Source organism: Halichoerus grypus, chromosome 1 (assembly GCF_964656455.1).
Source record: "Halichoerus grypus chromosome 1, mHalGry1.hap1.1, whole genome shotgun sequence".
In the NCBI taxonomy this organism is placed as follows: domain Eukaryota; kingdom Metazoa; phylum Chordata; class Mammalia; order Carnivora; family Phocidae; genus Halichoerus; species Halichoerus grypus.
In genome coordinates this window covers 160929988-160948006 of record NC_135712.1, presented here as the reverse complement: position 1 = coordinate 160948006, position 18019 = coordinate 160929988, and the positions used below count along the sequence as shown (strand labels likewise).

At 44.1% G+C, this 18019-nt stretch overlaps 1 protein-coding gene across 3 annotated transcripts in view; it reads right to left on the bottom strand.

Moving 5' to 3' along the window:
• Window positions 1-17978, bottom strand: part of LOC118532761 (CCHC-type zinc finger nucleic acid binding protein) — a 67991-nt gene extending 50013 nt beyond the window's left edge. For 2 of the 3 annotated variants that reach the window (XM_078074553.1, XM_078074564.1), the window contains exons 1-2: window positions 17820-17978; window positions 17297-17423 (exon numbers count right to left, since the gene is read on the bottom strand). The gene's annotated coding sequence lies outside the window, so the exon portion shown is untranslated. The remainder of the gene's footprint in view (window positions 1-17296; window positions 17424-17819) is intronic. The other variant, XM_078074557.1, reaches the window with a different exon arrangement.
• Window positions 17979-18019: the final 41 nt, after the last annotated feature.

Genomic DNA, 18019 nt, shown 5'->3' with positions numbered 1-18019 from the left:
CTTGAATGCTGGTTTGTCCTCTTGGGATGCTACCTCTTGAGGTCCTGAGTTACCTTGCAAAGAGTTACCCTGATGAGGAGACTACATAGAGAGACAGGTAAGCCCAGCCAGCCCCCACTGTTCCAGCCATTCCAGCTGAAGTACTGGAAATGTGAGTGAAGAAGTCCCCTTGGACATTCCAGCCCCGGCAGATACCAGGTAGAACCACCTAGCTGAGCCCAGCCCAGACTGTAGAACCATGAGAAATAATAAATCATTATTTTTTATAAGTTTGGCATAGCTTTTTACACAGCAACAGGTAGCTGAAACACTAGTTTACCTTCCATTATAAATGGCTGTATATGAGTCTATTCCTAGACTGTGAGCCCAAGGCAAAGGGATGCAACATAATTATCTTTGCTTTCCCTGCTTTGCCTGGCATCCTGCACAAGCTAAGTCAATCTAAGACTCTTCATTCAAAGATTTGTTGAGCTTCTCTACATGCTAGTCTCTGCACCACCTGTGTGCAGATAGTTCTGTGTTTGTGTGTATGTATGTGTGTCAGGGATGGAGAAGGAGCCAAAAGAAGTAGTGAAGATTCACTCCCCAAACACTTCACAAGGGCAAAGATCATACCCAACTCCCAGCACGGCGGCCCAAGTGCAGGAGGCTGAACATCCGTGTCCAGAAAGGTCAAAAGAAAGGTCTGTGGGGGCTCAGAGAGGGCATGACTAACTGCCACCCGAGACTTGGGGGGAAGACTTTACCCACCTCAGGAGCAGCTTTTGAGCTGAGCATCAGTGTTCCAGCCACTGTCTGAAAGCAGGGAAGTTGGCAAGGTGACTGCAGTCATTTGCTCATGTGATCTTAAGGCCACCAGGTGAAGGACCGCCATAGCTGGGCTATAATGAGTGCACTCCCTGTGGACCTTCAAGCCACTCTGCCCTCTCCGTGACTCTGGAGGTTTGGGGGCCACATCCCCCCGACCCTGTGCCCTGGGCAGGCACACACCCATCCTACCTCCTGGCCCCCTTTTCCACAGCCCCAGCTGCTCTTTGGGGAAGGGATGGGGTGGGTCTGCCTCACCTTGAAGCTCATTCATGTTTTTAAAAACCAGATCAAACCCAACCCTACTCTATTTTCCTCCAAACCTATTTTGGTTTGGTATTTCTTTTTCCTCTTTTTTAAAAAAGATTTATTTATTTATTTTAGAGAGAGCATGCGCACAGGGGGGAGGGGCAGAGGGAGAGGGAAAGATAGTCTTAAGCAGAGTCTGCGCTGAGCTCAGATTCAAACTTGGGGCTCGATCTCACAACCCTGAGATCAGGACCTGAGCCAAAACCAAGAGTCGGATGCTTAACCAAATGCACCACCCAGGAGCTCCTCTTTCTCCTCTTTTTTTTCCCCTCTTAGATGGAATTAAGTAAATTCAAAGTGATGACACAATTTATCTCAAAGAGATTAGAAGTGATGATTGGTTATTTGAGAGTAAAAAAATAACTTTACAATTACAAATAAATACATAAAAAAAATTTTAAATGGGAGGGAATAGGGATTCTTTTACCCCTAAAATTTGTATTACAAAGAAATCTAGGGGCACCTGGGTGACTCAGTTGGTTAAGCGTCTGCCTTCAGCTCAGGTCAGGATCTCTGGGTCCTGGGATTGAGCCCCGAGTTGGACCCCCTGCTCAGCGGGGAGTCTGCTTCTCTCTCTGCTCCTCCTCCTGCTTGTGTTCTCTCTCTCTCAAATAAATAAATAAAATCTTAAAAATAAATAAATAAATAAAATAAAAGATCCAACAATTAATAAGTGGCCATATTCACTGTGTGTGTGTGTGTGTGTGTGTGTATTTTCCTCAAAGTTTTGGAGGTAAGTCCAATTCTTCTACATAACCACTATAGCATTGTTGTACCTAAGAAAATTAACTATAATTAGACAGAATCTTTGAACACAGGGCTTGGAGGAAGGAGATAAGAACTTTATCTCCATCTCTTATCTGGGAGCATAGAAAAGTCAGCCAGGGTGCTGGGCCAAATGTAGGGGGCGTGAACAAAAGGGCTTTCTGATCCTCAGGGACCTGGACAAATGTGTGAAGGTGGCATCATTCAAAGGTGTATTTAAAACCATATGGGGTGGGAGTGGCTCAGTTGGTTGATTTTGGGTGGCTCAGTCGGTTGATTTTGGCTCAGATCTTGATCTCATGGGTCATGAGATCAGAGCCCCTCATTGGGCTCCACGCTCAGCAGGGAGTCTGCTTGAGATTCTCTCCCTCTCCCCCACCCCTACCCCCACTTGTGCTCTCTCTCGAAAATAAATAAATAAATACATCTTTTTCTTAAAGATTTTTTTTAAACCATTTTGTGGGAGCTCCTCAGTCTCTGGATTCTGAGCATGTATAATTAACTGTGTATTAGTAAGCCCCAGGCCGACTTCATTGATGGGCCGCATGAAAATGACATGAAACACAGAAGTGAATAAGTCCTTGAGAGAAGAAACAAACTGTAGACACAAGTCATCTTTGCACACATGAGAGAGAAAAAGAAAGAAAGGATTCAGTGCAATTTCTGCTGTGAATAAACCCAGGTCTTCCTGGGGAAGATCTAGGTGGGGCAATTTGACTGAGGAAGGAAATGAGGCTCCAGGCAGGAGGAAATTCCTTACTGTGTTAAATTAATAAAGAATGCTGAACTAATACCTCACTCTTCCCACCTCTGCCTGCTCTGGCTATAGGGGATACTTCCTGCCCTGGAAGGCTTTTGAGAAACTTTGTGTGCATCTATGTCAGGATGAAGCCTACAGTCCTTCCTCCTTTCCCCCACCCCCAAACACTCCCTCTCCACTCCCTACAGACTATTTTTCTTCATCTGAGTCCCTAAATGTCCTCATCCATATAATGGAGCAGGGACATCTGCTGGTAGGGCAGTTTTCAGGTAGGCTGTGTGGGGTGGTATAGGCAAACATGTCTGGCAGTGTCAGGCACAACAGAACAGGCCCTAAGTAAGTGCTGTCTGAATCATTTCCTGGAGAGTTCCCACCCTTGTGGAAACTACATTTCCCAAGCTCCCATATCAGCTGGGTCAAGACTGGGTTCAGCCAATGGGAGATGCTAGTGGGAGACTGACAGGTAGGAGGGAGGGAGAAGCCAGAGTCTATCTCCCTGCCTCCCTCAGCTTGGGGGTGGGATGGGAGCTGACTCTTCCTCTATACAGGCCTTCCCTCTGTGGCCCCAGTGGCCCCCAGGTGTCCCCACCCATCAGTTCCCACAGATGACGCAGCCCCTGGGCTCTGGGAATACCACCTCTAGTCCTAGGGGCAGGAGAGGCTTCCTGCTGCTGCTGCTAATTTCTGCATTCCCTCAGTGCCTCCCCTCCTGCTTAGTTTCTCAGCTCTTCCATCACCTGTGTAACCAACTCCTTCTAGTAAATCCTGTCTGTTTTAAATAACTGCAGTGGTTTCGATTTTCCTGACTGGAGTCTGCCTGATACACATGGTAATTTTTTTTTTTTTTAAAGATTTTATCCATTTATTTGCCAGAGAGAGAAAGGGGGGGGGCGGAGGTGAGGAGGGGAGTGGCAGGCTGAGGGAGAAGCAGGCTCCCCGCTGAGCAAGGAGCCCAGTGCAGAGCTCAATCCCAGGACCCAGAGATCCAGGACCTGAGCTGAAGACAGTCGCTTAATCGACTGAGCCACCCAGGCATCCCCACATGGTAATTTTTTTAAACTAACTATGCATTAAAGGATTAACTCAGTAGGCTTGGGGTGCTCGAACCCTGCACAAGCCACAGAAAGGACTGGCCCTTGGTTGGCTCTGGGAGATAACCTTTAAACCTTTGGAATATCCTGCCTGATAAGAGTATCTTTCTATACTCAGGGCCTTGGGTCACACCAGATAGATTATGCTAACAACATGACTTAGGGTGAATGCCTGTTTTCAATTGCCTGGGGCCTTGGCCACGTTTCAGTCTGACTTGATTGGGGCTGGGGAGTGGTTGTGGACACTGAATACCGGTGGTCAGTCATGCCAGAGCTCCAGGCCTACACAACTGACCCTCAGTAAAAACCCTGGACACCGAGGCTCAGATGGTTGGCAACATTTGTGTGTACTGTCACACGTCATCGCTGGGAGAAGTCAGCTCTGTCTGTAAGGCTCCCCTGGGTGAGGACGACTGGAACCACACACCTAGTCTCTCCTAGATTCTGCCTCATGCACTTTTTCCTTTGCTGATTTTAAACTTTTATTCTTTTGCTGTAATGAACTGTAACCACAAGTAGAACAGCTTTTCTGAGTTGCATGTCTTTCTAGCAAATCAAAAACTTGAGGGTGGTCCGGGGGACCCCCAACACACCAATTACAAAGGAAACATTTTTCACAAACAAAATGTCTAGGGTCCCCAGAATTTTTTTTTTTTTTTAAAGATTTTATTTATTCATTTGAGACACAGAGATAGAGAGAGAGAGCATGAGCAGTGGGACAGGCAGAGGGAGAGGAAGAAGCAGACTCCCCGCTGAGTCAGGAGCCCGACGCAGGGCTCGATCCCAGGACCCTGGGATCATGACCTGAGCCAAAGGCAGACGCTCAACCATCTGAGCCACCCAGGCGCCCCTAGGGTCCCCAGAATTTAAGTAACTAACCCAAAGTGAATGCAGGTTCTACCTGACTCTAAAGGCCTACCTCCTGTTACCGTGCCACACTGTCTCTCGTGAGTGAGAAATGTGGATGCAGAAAGACCACTTGATTGAAAATTTGAAGTAAAGATGCTATTAAGGCCCCTTCTGGCTCCAACAGTTTATAAATCTGTAAATTAATAAACACCCCATTGAACTCTTAGACGAAGCAATTATTTGCTTGCCAGGGAGCGACTAGAGAAGGTTTGTATGGGCAAGGCGGGCTGGAGCTGCAGAGTGAAGGAGGGCTCGACAGGAATGAAACAGGGTGGAAGCTACTGCAGAAGTCCAGGACTAAGAGGTGGCAGTAGACAGGGAGGGACACGGTGGATTCAAGTGACCATGCAGGAAATGGTCTATTGGACCTCTTGGCTGGGAGCCTTGTTTTCCACCCCTCCCCCACATTGGTGGTGTCCTAGGTGACCCCCCTTTCAAAAAATGAGATTGGCTAATTAAAGCCAGATGCAGGCATCCTCTTTGATTACTCCCTTTCCCTTGCCTCACTCACCCACAGCAGATCATGCTGATTCTGCTTCCAAAACCTTTCCTACGTGGGTCCCTTTCTCTCTCTCCACATCCTCTACCTCAGCCCAGCCGAGCACTACCTCTTGCCTTTGCACTGGCTGTCCCCTTCCCCCATCCTTTCTCATCCCTCTGGTTTCATCCAAAATATGGGCTTCTCAAAGAAGTCTCCCCTGCCCACCCCAGGGAGAGGAGGCCCATGCTCCTGTTCTCTCCTACAGAATCCTCTTTTTGAGGGGTGCCTGGGTGGCTCGGTTGTTGGGCATCTGCCTTCGGCTCGGGTCATGACGCTGGGGTCCTGGGATGGAGCCCCGCATCAGGCTCCCTGCTCCGTGGGAGGCCTGCTTCTCCCTCTCCCACTCCCCCTGCTTGTGTTCCCTCTCTCGCTGTCTCTCTCTGTCAAAAAATACATAAAATATTAAAAAAAAAAAAAATCCTCTTTTTGTCTTCATTCACGGGGTTTCTTACTCTATCTAACAAGTAGCATTTGTTGAGCCTACTTACTATGTGCCAAATAAATCCTATTTTACATTAATTTTCAAGCTAAGGAAACAAGTTTTAAACTACTGTGTCAGCTAGAGCGTGGGCATCAAGAGGGCAGAGATCTTGCCTGTCCTGTTTGTTGTTGATCCCCAAAGCCAAGCATACAGCCTGGTCCATAAGGATGCACTCTGCATATATTTGCTGAAGAGACAGTGAAGAATGTAGATGGATTGGATGTGGAGAATGAGGGGAAAGAAGATGTCAGGATGGTTCCAGGTTTCTGGATTATGCAACTGGGGGGTGCCATTAACCAGGTGAGGAGCCATGCAGAGACAGCCAACGGGTATACTGGAGACGGGGATCGGTTGGGTTAGGGAATGTGGCATTGAGAAGTCAGCTATTATGTTGCCCTGGGTCTGGAGCTCAGTTTTGGGTGGTGGATGTGGATTTATGAGTGGTCAGCACGTAGGTAGTAAATGGAGTCTGGAGGTAATTGAGATCACCCAAGGAAGTATGTTGAGTGAGATGAGAAGGCCTAGGGCAGAGCCTTAAGCAATGTCAACATCTAATGTGAGAAGAAAGCATCTAGCAAAACAGCAGCTAAAAAATTAAGTGGGAAACCAAGGTAGTGTGACCCGTCTCCCCCACAGAAGCCACGTAAAAAGACAAGGGGGTGCAATGTAGTATCTACAGGTATTACTGGGCTGGAGCGCACTTTCTTTTGGTCTGTCTTCTCGGCCTGCACAATATTTTAAAACACTTTGAGTTTGTTGCTGCTTTTAAAAATAAGAGTATTTCTTTTGAAATCTCTCTTCCAGGGGTGCCTGGGTGGCACAGTTGATTGGGCATCCCACTCTTGGTTTCAGCTCAGGTCGTGATCTCCGGGTCGTGAGATCAAGCCCCGCTCTGCACTCAGTGCAGAGTCTACTTGAGATTCTCTCTCCCTCTCCCTCTGCCCCTCCCACTCATGCTCTCTCTATTTACTTGAGAGAGAGAGAGAGTGTGCACGGAGAGGGGGCAGGCAGAGGGAGAGGGAGAAGCAGGCTCCCCACTGAGCAGGGAGCCTGGCACGGGGCTCAAACCCAGGACCCCGAGATCATGACCTGAGCTGAAGGCAGATGCTTAACTAACTGAGCCACCCAGGCGCCCCAAATAAATAAATCTTTAAAAAAAAGAAAAGAAATCTCTATTCTAGTTTCCCTGGAAAAGTCATAATATGGGCCATTCTGGGCCTGAACTCCTGCATGCCAAAAGCCAGATGCATTGAGTCATGACTGCCCCATTAGCTGAGGTGTGTGCTCTCCTCTCTGTCTCAGTCTCCACCTATCCCTGTTGCGTCCCTAACACTGGAGACCTAGCAGATGTCATTCACCATCTGTCTTAGTCAGCATGGGCTGCTATAACAAAATACCACAGACTGTGTGGCTTACATCATAGACATTTATTTCTCACAATTCTGGAGGCTGAAAGTCTAAGATAAAGATGCTGGCAGACTCAGTTCCTAGTGGAAGCCTGCTTCCTGGCTTGCATACAGCCACCTTTTTGCTGGGTGCTCACATGGCCTTTCCTTGGTTCTTATGCATAGAGAGATATCTCTCTTCCTCTTTTTATAGGGCACTAATCCCATCATGAGGGTCCCAGCCTCCTGACCTAAACTAAATCCTTTTTTTTTTAGACTTTATTTATTTATTCGACAGAGAGAGACACAGCGAGAGAGGGAACACAAGCAGAGGGAGTGGGAGAGGGAGAAGCAGGCTTCCCGCTGAGCAAGGAGCCCGATGCAGGGCTTGATCTGGGATCATGACCTGAGCTGAAGGCAGACGCTTAACGACTGAGCCACCCAGGCGCCCCCTAAACTAAATCTAGTATCATCATATTTAGAGTTAAGGCTCCAACATATTAATCTTGGTTGGGGAGGGGCACAAACATTCAGCAATGACACCATCTCTCTCTCTCTTTTTTTTAAGATTTTATTTATTTATTTGACAGAGAGAGAGAGAGAGAGCACAAGCAGGGGGAGCAGAAGAGGGAGAAGCAGGCTCCCTGCTGAGCAGGGAGCCCGATGCGGGGCTCGATCCCAGGACCCTGGGATCATACCCAAGCTGAAGGCAGATGCTTAACCAATGGAGCCACCCAGGCGCCCCCTATGACACCATCTCAATTGCATTATTGCTTTTCTTCTAATAGAGTCAAAAGAAAGGAGAGGATTTCTTAAATGTATGTTTCTGAGAGTAGGAAAACAAAATATAGACTGAGACAGTCAGGCATTTCTTGAAAAATGGGAGGGAGCATATTTCTTAATGAAATGCCTTCTCTGCCTATGAGATTTCTAAGATGGTCCCAAGGATTCTTGCCTGCTGGTGCTCATGCCCTTGTGTCATCCCCTCCCTCTGAATGTGGGCTGGACCATTACTTGATTCTACTCAGTAGAATATAACAAAGGATGTTTTATAATTACAGTCTTTCATATCTGGCTTAGATTTTTTTTTTAAGATTTTATTTATTTATTTGACAGAGAGAGAAAGCAAGTGGGCACCAGCAGAGGGAGTGGCAGGGGGAGAAAGAAGCAGGCTCCCCACTGAGCAGGGAGCCCAAAGCGAGGCACCATCCCAAGATCCTGGAATCATGACCTGAACCCAAGGCAGACGCTTAACTGACTGAGCCACCCAGGTGCCCCACTGGCTTAGATTTTTAAACCATGTTTGTTTTTTGTTTGTTTGTTTTTAAAAGATTTTTATTTATTTATTTGACAGAGAGAGCGAGAGAAAGAGAGACGGAAAGAGAGCACAAGCAGGGGGAGTGGCAGAGGGAGAGGGAGAAGCAGGCTCCCCACTGAGCAGGGAGCCCCACATGGGGCTTGATCCCAGGACCCTGGGACCATGACCTGAGCCAAAGGCAGACGGTTAACCGACTGAGCCACCCAGGAACCCTCACTTCTGTAATTAGATTATAAAAATTATGACTTCTACCTTGCTAGCAGACTCTCTATATTGCCTTCTTGGTTTGCACACTTTGAAGAAGTAAGCTGACATTTTGGAGAGGCCCACATGTCAAGGGACTGGCGATGGGTCTCAAGCCAACAGTACACAGGGAACTGAATCCTGCCTACAATCATGCTGGAAGAGGATCTTTCCCCAGTCGAGCCTTCAGATGAGACCCCAGCCTTTGTGCAGCCTTATGAGAGACCTGAAGTAGAGGACCCAGGTAGCTATGCCCAAATTCCTACCCACAGGAACTGTGAGATAATAAAGGTATTTTTTTTATTTTAATTGTGATAAAAGTACATAACATAAACTTTACTATCTTAACCATTTTTAAGCATACAGTTCAGTTGTTTTAGCTATATTCGCATTGTTGTGCAACAGATCTCTAGAACTTCTTTGTTTTGTAAACTGAAACTCTATATCCATGAAACAACAACTTCCCATTTCTCCTTCATCCCAGCCCCTGGTAACCACCACTCTACCTTCTGTCTTTATGAATTTGACTATTTTAGATGACTTACAGAAGGGGAATCATACAGCATTTGTCTTTTTGTGACTGGCTTACTTCATGTAGCATAATGTCCTCAAGGTTCATCTGTGTTGCATCGTACATCAGTATTTCCTTCCTCTTTAAGCCTGAATCATATTCCATCCTATTAATAGACTATCTATCCATTTTTGTCTATCCATTCATCCATCAATGCATACTTGGGTTGCTTCCACCTTTTGGCTATTATGAATAATGCTGCTATAAACATTGTATATAAATTTCTCTTCAAGATCCTATTTTCTGTTCTTTCGGATATACACCCAGAAGTGGGATTACTGGATCATAGGTAATTCTGTTTAATTTTTTCAGGAACCGCCATACTGTTTTCTACAGCAGCTGTGTCATTTTACATTCCCACTGGCAGTGCATAAGGGTTTCAATTCCTCCACATTCTTGCCAACACTTGTTTTTCTGTTTTGGGGTTTTTGGATTTTTTGATAGTGGCTGCCCCAGAGTGCATGAAGTGGTATCTCACTTCATGTGTATTGTTTTAAGCAGCTAAGTTTGGGGTGATTCTTACATAGCAAGAGATAAGTAATATACCACTTCATTTTGTGAGTTCCAAGAAGGGAGTAGTTATTGGTTTCAAACGTAGCTTAAAGATTGAGCAAGAGGAGAACTGAAACAAAAGCTCCTGCAGTCATCACAGAACAAAGGTAGAGACCTTGGACAAAGCAGACTCCGTGGGTGGAGATGGGGAGAGGGGGGTGGGCAGTGGCAAGCAAAGAAGAATAAGGGCAACTTTTTAAGGAGTCTATGTAATTTTTTTAAAAGATTTTATTTATTTATTTATTTATTTATTTGAGAGAGAGAGAGCACGGGGTGAGGAGCAGAGGGAGAGGGACAAACAAACTCCGTGCTGAGCATGGAGCCAGACAGCCAGATGGCCAAATGCAGGGCTCGATCCCACAACCCTGAAATCATGACCTGAGCTGAAATCAAGAGTTGGCCACTTAACCAACCGAGCCACCCAGGGGCTCCAGGAGTCATCTATATAATTTTTATGGATTGTCAATGATTTTCCTGAGAGGGTGAGATAAATGGAAGGGGGTGGTAGTCAGAAGGAGGGTTTTATTCTCTTTTCCTTTTTAAAATAGGAAAGAATTGATTGTTTAAATACCTATGGCACCTATGACAGGCGGGACTGGAACCCAACCCGAATGGCTCCTGAGCTTGCACATTTACCAAAATGTTTTGCTCAATTGCCCAAGTCTGAAGCAAAATAAAAAAAAAAAAAACAAGACAATATAAACCAGCAATGTTCTAATTTTTTTTTTCTTTCTCCCTGATGGCTATTCTGAGTGGTTTTTGGGTGATATATATCAAATATTTAATTATTTCAAGGATTCTTTCTCTCTCTCTCTCTCTCTCTCTCCCCCTCTCTCCCTCCTCTTGGTGCTTCTGTTTGGCTGGGGTGCAAATACATGCTTAATCTGTCTCTTGGGCAATCCAGCTCCATGCCCTTCCTTCCCAACACACCAACTCTTGTTCAAGTCTCTTCCAAGCAAAGCATAATGTATAGTAGATCCCCAATGACATTTTTTGAAAGAGAAAATGAAATCACCCCTATGGCTGAACTTCCTGGGGGTTCCTGGGTCAAAGGTCCTTCACAAACTGCACCATAAACACCCCCCAGGGCAATGCCAGAACCAAGTCCTTGCACATGAAATGTGTTCCTGCTTTATTCACACAAGTGTGATTTGTGTACACTCCACCACATCATGCATCAGTATTTTAGCTGTTTATGCAAAGGCAGACTTGTTCTGGGGGCCTTCTGACTGTAGAATCCTCAGACCCCAGCACAATCCAATGTTTACTGGGCCCAGGCATTATGGGTTGTGTAAAGCAGTCACTGAGGGGTGGGTGCAGGTCTCAGAGCTTATCATAGATACTCCCTTTGGATATACTGGAAGGTCATTATTCTTCAGTCTGATGGGTGGAGATGTTCTAACCCTTTCTATTCATGGTCATCAGCTTCTGATGAATCACTAATAAGTATTCAGCTACTCCACTTTTCCTGCAGATGCTGCTTCTCCTCCTACTTTGCAGTGACAGGAAATCATCTCTCAATAACCTTGAGGTTTTGCTGCAGGCCTACTTGACTCTCAGCTGGCTCACAGTCACATGCTCAGAGAAGAGCAACATGGGTGTTAACTTGTTGCTTGGGAACCAAGGGTCCCCAAGAAGCTGAGTAGTGCCCTCAGACTCCCAATCCAGGGCTCTGTCATCGCACACACAAAAATCACGCATTTGCACATGGACACTGATTTGACTTTAGATGTTACATCATTTTTTTTTCAGTAAACCATCAGTGACCAATGTGAAGTAATTTATTACAGAAAAAGAATAAATGTGAAAAAAAAAGAACAAATGGGGAATTGCTTAGATGAAGGCTGGAATCTAGGCTCTGTCATTCATTCATTCAGCTGCTATTACTGCACACCTACTATGTACCAGTTGCCAGGGACAGGGCACTCAAGGAGCTGCCTTAGCAGCTAAAGGTGGAGAGGTGACAATAAACAAGTGTGATGGCTAATTTTATGTGTCAATTTGACTGGGTCATGGGGTGCCCAGGTGTCTGGTCAAGCATTTTCTGGGTCTTTCTGTGAGTGTCTGGATGAGATTAACATTTAAATCAGTAGACCAAGTAAAGCAGATTGCCCTCCTCAATGTGGGTGGGCCTCATACAATCAGTTGAAGGCCTGAATAAAACAAAATTGCTGACTAAGAGAGAACTACACTTGCCTGATTGCCTTCAAACTGAGGTATCAGCTTTTCTTCTGCCTTTGGACTTGAATCGAAACATTGGCACTTCCTAAATCTTGAACCTGTCAGTCTTCAGACGGGAACTACACGACCAGCTCTCCTGATTCTCAGACCTTTGGACCTGGACTATAACCAAATCATCAGCTCTCTTGAGTCTTCAGATTGCCGACTCACCCTACAGATTGTGAGACTTGCCCACTTCCATAACTGCATGAGTGAATTCCTTTTAATAAATCAATTTCTCTCTCTCTCTCTCTACACACACACACACACACACACACACACACACACACACACCCTGTTGTTTCTGTTTCTCTGGAAGATCCTGACAAATACAGCAAGCAAATCAATGACCAATCTGACAGTAATAAACTGCCATGATGAACATAAAACAAGATCATGGAAAAGAGAGAGGTGGTACTTTAGCTGTGGAGGTCAGGACCCCCTCTCTGAGGAGGTGGCCTTTCAGCTGAACCAGAGTGGGAGAGCAACAGCCATGTAAAAGATGTGGGGAGATGACTGGGCAAAGGCCCTGTGGTGGGCGGGATGGTGGAGAGCTGGAGGGACAGAAAGAAAACCAGTATGCCTGGAGGGGAGCATGGTGGGAGAGGGAGGCAGGATATAAGGCATTAGAGATTCATAGGCCATAGAGAGCAGTTTGGATTTTATTCCAAGTGCAAGGGGAATCCTTTGGAAGGTTTTAAGGAGGAGTGTAACACTCTGGCTGCTTTCTAGCATTCCTAGCTTGCTGTATCATCTTGGGCAAATGAATATACCTCTCTGAACTTTAGTTTCCTGACACTGTTGTGAGGATCAAATGAGATCACACAAGAGAGTGAGTTAGAACTGTGCCTGGCCCAAAGAAGTAGCTATAGAAACGTCAGTTTCTTTTGCTGGTTGTTCACTAGGGGCAATGACTGGTAAATGCTGACACTAAAACAAACTGGAGAAGTGGAACTGACATGAACTTTCTGGAAGGCAGTATCAGCACATCCTTTGACAAGGGGCTACCTCCCTTATGGCCTAGGGAAACAAAGAGAAACAGAGACAAAATGTATACCAAAGATGTTTGTCACAATGTCATTTACACATGGAAAAACTGGAAACAACTAAATGTCTGGGGTAAGGGGTGGTTTAAAGGCACTTTGGTGGGCGCCTGGGTGGCTCAGTCAGTTAAGCGTCTGCCTTCAGCTCAGGTCATGATTCCAGGGTCCTGGGATCGAGTCCTGCATTGGGCTCCCTGCTCAGCCTGCCGCTCCCCCTGCTTGTGCACACTCTATCTCTCTCTCTGACAAATAAATAAAATCTTTAAAAAAAAAAAAAAAAAGAAAAAAGGAATAGTTAATTTTCTACTTCTCATTTTACTTTGCTGTATTGTCCTAAGGTTTCCTCCCCCCCAAATATATATGCTTTTTTTTTTTCTCTAATTGGAAAAAAAAAAGAAATATATTACATTACCTGGGAAATGCCTCTTGCTAAATTCAGGAATAATTTATAAATAGAACTGTGTTAGGATGCTTGGAAGAAATGGTGTAAGGAACACATATCTAGGAGGCTGACTGATTCCCCAGGTCATCTAATAACTATGTGTTCAGCACAAACTTTCCTAGAGGTGGCTTCTTCCAGAGACTTCCTTTCAGTTGATGGCTTGGGGTTCAGGAGAAGAAGCAGCAGTCTTTGGCAACCTGGGAACCTAGTTTTGAATGCCAGCTCTGTCATTCAGTAGATGTGTATCCTTTGGCAATGTATGTAACTTCTCTGAGATTCTGTTTTTGTGACTGTAGGAGCAGTGATGTTTACTTTGACCTTTCTTTGGATGGGTTAAGGATAAAATACATGAAGTGTCTGTCTTCTGGTGAGTCCTTGATAAATGCCAGCTCTTATACTGTGATCCTCCTGCCCCAATATTGATCATACCTTATTATAGTGTAGCCCTTTACAGTTTGCAAAGGTGTGTGGGGAGTTATGTTCATTATCTGATCCTGAAAAAAAGTCTAATTTTTATTAAGATAATACCTTACCTGTATAGAGTACTTGCTATGTTTATAAGAATTATATAATAGTGGGTGCTCAGTAAGTGCTGAATGAAATGAATGAATGAATGCTTTCAAAGGCGGGTATAAGCAGAGAAAAAATAGTGGACTGCTTCATTGACTGGGGAATTCATTCTATGAGGCTAGATGCTGCCCCTAAAGCAAAGGTATCCCTGAATCTCCTTGTTATATTGAGGGGACCTTCAGGGCAGGCCAGGGTTCTGAAACTGCCCCGAGTCATTTTGGTGGACGCCAGAGACTGGCGTCCTGCTCTTGTCAAAAGACCGGGGAAGGGCCTTTTTCCTGCTCTGACTTGTGAAAAACTAGGCGTAAAAAGAGAGAGAGTTGGTGCCACCTGGAGGGTGAGAGTAAGCACCCCAGAGGAAGGCTAGAAAAATTCTTATAACAAAACACTTCTTTTAGTTCAGGGGCACAGGTGGGGTGGTGGTGGTAAGAACATACCCTAAAAATAATCTCTGTTTTTAAAAATTAAATTATTATTGAGATAATTATAGATTCATGAGCAGTTGTAAGAAATAATACAGAGAAATGCCATGTATCCTTTAACTAGTTTCCCCCAGTGGTAACATCTTGTAAAACTATACTACATAGGGCACGTGGGTGGTGCAGTTGGTTAAACATCTGACTCTTGGTTTCAGCTCAGGTTGGGGTCTTGGGGTCGTGGGATCAAGCCTCAGCGCAGAGTATGCTTGAGATTCTCTCTTCCTCTGCCCCTCCCACTCATTCTCACTCTTTCTCTCTCTCTCTAATAAATTAATAAAGCTTTAAAAAAAAATTACAGTATATAGATCAGTTGAATAGAATCTAGAGTCCAGAAATAAACCCATACATTACCATCAAGTGATTTTTGACAAAGGTAACAACACAATTCAACGGGTGAAAGCATAGTCTTTTTGACAAACGGTGCTGGGACAACTGGATATCCACATGCAAAAAAATGAAGTTGGACCCCCCCACACCTCACACCATATACAAAAACTAAAATGGGCCATAGACCTAAAATTTAAAAGATAGAACTATAAAACTCTTAGGAAAAAACATAAGGATATATCTTCATGACCTTGGCTTAAGCAATAATTTCTTATATATGGACAGCAAAAGAACAAGTAGCAAAAGAAAAAATAGATAAATTGGACCTCATCAAAATTAAAAAAAAAAAAAAAGCTTTTCTTCTTCAAAGGACACTGTAAAAAAAGTGAAAAGACAACCCATAGAATGGAAGAAAATATTTGCAGATTGTAAGTCTGATAAGGATCTAGTATCCAGAATATATAAAGAAATCTTACAATTCTACAATTTAAAAAAACCCAATTTTAAAATGAGCAAAGTATTTGATTAGACAACTCTTCAAAGAAAATATACAAATGGCTGTAAGCACCTGAAACGTCATTAACCATCAAGGAAGTACAAAACCACAAAGAGATACACCTTCACACCCACTAGGATGGCTATAATCAAAAAGATAATAATAAGCATTAACAAGATGTGGAGAAATTGGTGGTGAATTGAAATTGCTAGTGGAAATATGAAGTGGTGCCAATGCTTTGGAAAATAGGCAGTTTCTCAAAAAAGTTAAATAGTTATCATATAACCCAGCATTTCTACTCCTAGGTATACACCCAAGAAAAATAAAAACATATGTCATGTGAAAACTTGTATACAAATGTTCAAAGCAGCATTATTCATGAAAGCCAAAAAGTAGAAACAACCCAAATGTCCATAAACTAATGCATGATAAACAAAATGTGGCATATCCATAAAATGGAATATTACTCAGCAATAAAAAGGAATCAAGTACTGATTCATGCTATGACATGGTTGAACTCTGAAAACATTATGCTAAGTGAAAGAAGCCAGACACACAAAAGGCCACATATTGTATGATTCCATTTATATGAAATATCCAGAAGAGGCAGATCCACTGAAACAGGAAGTAGATTAATGGTTGGGGAAGGGAGGGGAGTGAGGAAAGCTAATGGATACCACGTTCTTCTGGGGGTGATGAAATGTTCTAGAATTAGTGGTGATGGGTACACAACTCTTTGAATATACTAAAAACCACTGATTTGTATATTTAAAAGGGTGAATTTTATGTGGTAACATACCTCAATTTTTTAAACTAATAAAATTAATAAAAAGTAATATCACAACCAGTATACTGATATTGATACAATCTACCAATGTCATTCAGATTTTCCTAGTTTCTCTTGTACTTTCAGTACTCTGTGTTTCTACAAAGGACTTAGCAGTTATCCTGAAGAATATATATTAACATTTAAAAATAATAAAAAGCCTACAATTCTACAAAGGACTTAGCAGTTATCCTGAAGAATATATATTAACATTTAATATATGCATATATGTATATATATATACATATACGTATATATATATATATATATATATATATATATATATACATAAAAGCCCATAGTTAGACATGGAGTCACCACCCACAATTCTTATTCTCAGAAAGGTATTGTACTTTTTGGCCTTGGTATATAGTTTTATAGAATTAATATAAAGACATAAAAGGATATTTTAGCCCAATACAATTCATCTGTATTTAGCCCAATTCATCTGTATTTCACCCTCTTAACATTAACAATCCAAATTTCTGAGGTTCTTTTCTGCTTTTTAACCACAAGGCATATTTATTTCACCTTAATTGTGAACACTTTTACACCCTGCTTTTCTCGTTTAATGTCTCATTTATTTTAAGAAGTTTGCATATTGCCTCCCAAGTCATCAGAAATATTCCTTTATAAAGGGCAAGGAATATTTCATCTGATAGATCTACCATAATTCCCTTAACCATCCCATTATTGCTGGACATTTAGGGTGTTTCCAATGATCTTACTGCAAACTGCTGCAGTGGGCAAGTTTATTTTCTTTTGGATGATTTCCACCGGATAAGGGGTGGTGTTACTGGTTAAGGATTTTGAGTATCTTTCTGGCTCTTGACAATTTCACCTTGGCGCAAGATCTTCCTTCGCTCTCCCTCTAGCCCCTAGCCTCAGCCTCAGCAAAGCCTAACCCTAGAGTCTGGCCCCTCCCCCTAATTCCACTCCTCCGCTATGCTGTTACTCCCTCTTTCACTTTTGGGCCTCTGCCCCACCCCCTGCCGCTCCTCTCCACCACTGGCTCACCAGGGCTCCTTCTCCTCGCCTGACTTCGGGCAGCCCCCTCCCCAGGCAAGCTGGTGCCTGACACGCATTGCAGCGCTCGGCTATCCTGACTCGGGTTTGCCGTAGCCAAATGCAGTTTGGCACGCTGGCACGCACCATCCTTACCTTAGCCTCAGGGTGTCCCGCGCAGGTGCCCAGGAAGACAAACTGTGGTGACGTTTCTTTTCCCCCTTTCAGTCCATTCCCGCCTCCAGCACTAGGGCGGTGCATCTAGTAGGCGATCGATAAATATCTAAAGTATTTTAAAAGCACATTGAAGTTTCTATGCTGGTTTTTTACTTTAGATCCCTGAAAGTTAATAAAGTACAAAACAATTTGCACCAGGATTAGATGTGATTGGGGGGTGGGTGGGCAGATATGAATTATTAAGATAAAGTTCATGCATTTCATGCATGAAAGTTCATTTGTTCAACAAGAATTGACTGAGCACCTACTATATACCATTATCCACGGCAGTGAATAAAAGACAATAAAATCAATAAAGTAAAAATACTTTAGATGGTGATTCGAGCTTGGGAGAAAAATCAGGCAAGGTAAGGAGACTGAAAGTGAGGGCCCCCCAGAAGCTGACAATAGTAACAGGTAACAACTGGGTGTCTACTGCGGGCCAGCGTGCTAGGGACCTCACCTTCGAAAGCCCGTTTAAACTAACGCCACAATGCAGTGAGGGAGGAACCACCGCTCCCATTGCACGGATAAGGAGGACGTAAGGCGCACAGCTGGGGTGCATGTCAGCCCCGAGTCTAAGGTCTCCATCCTTCCCCGCGAACCTCCGGACCTGAGACCGGTCCCTCCCCTGCAGGGAGAGGGTTAAAGCGAGGAGCAGCC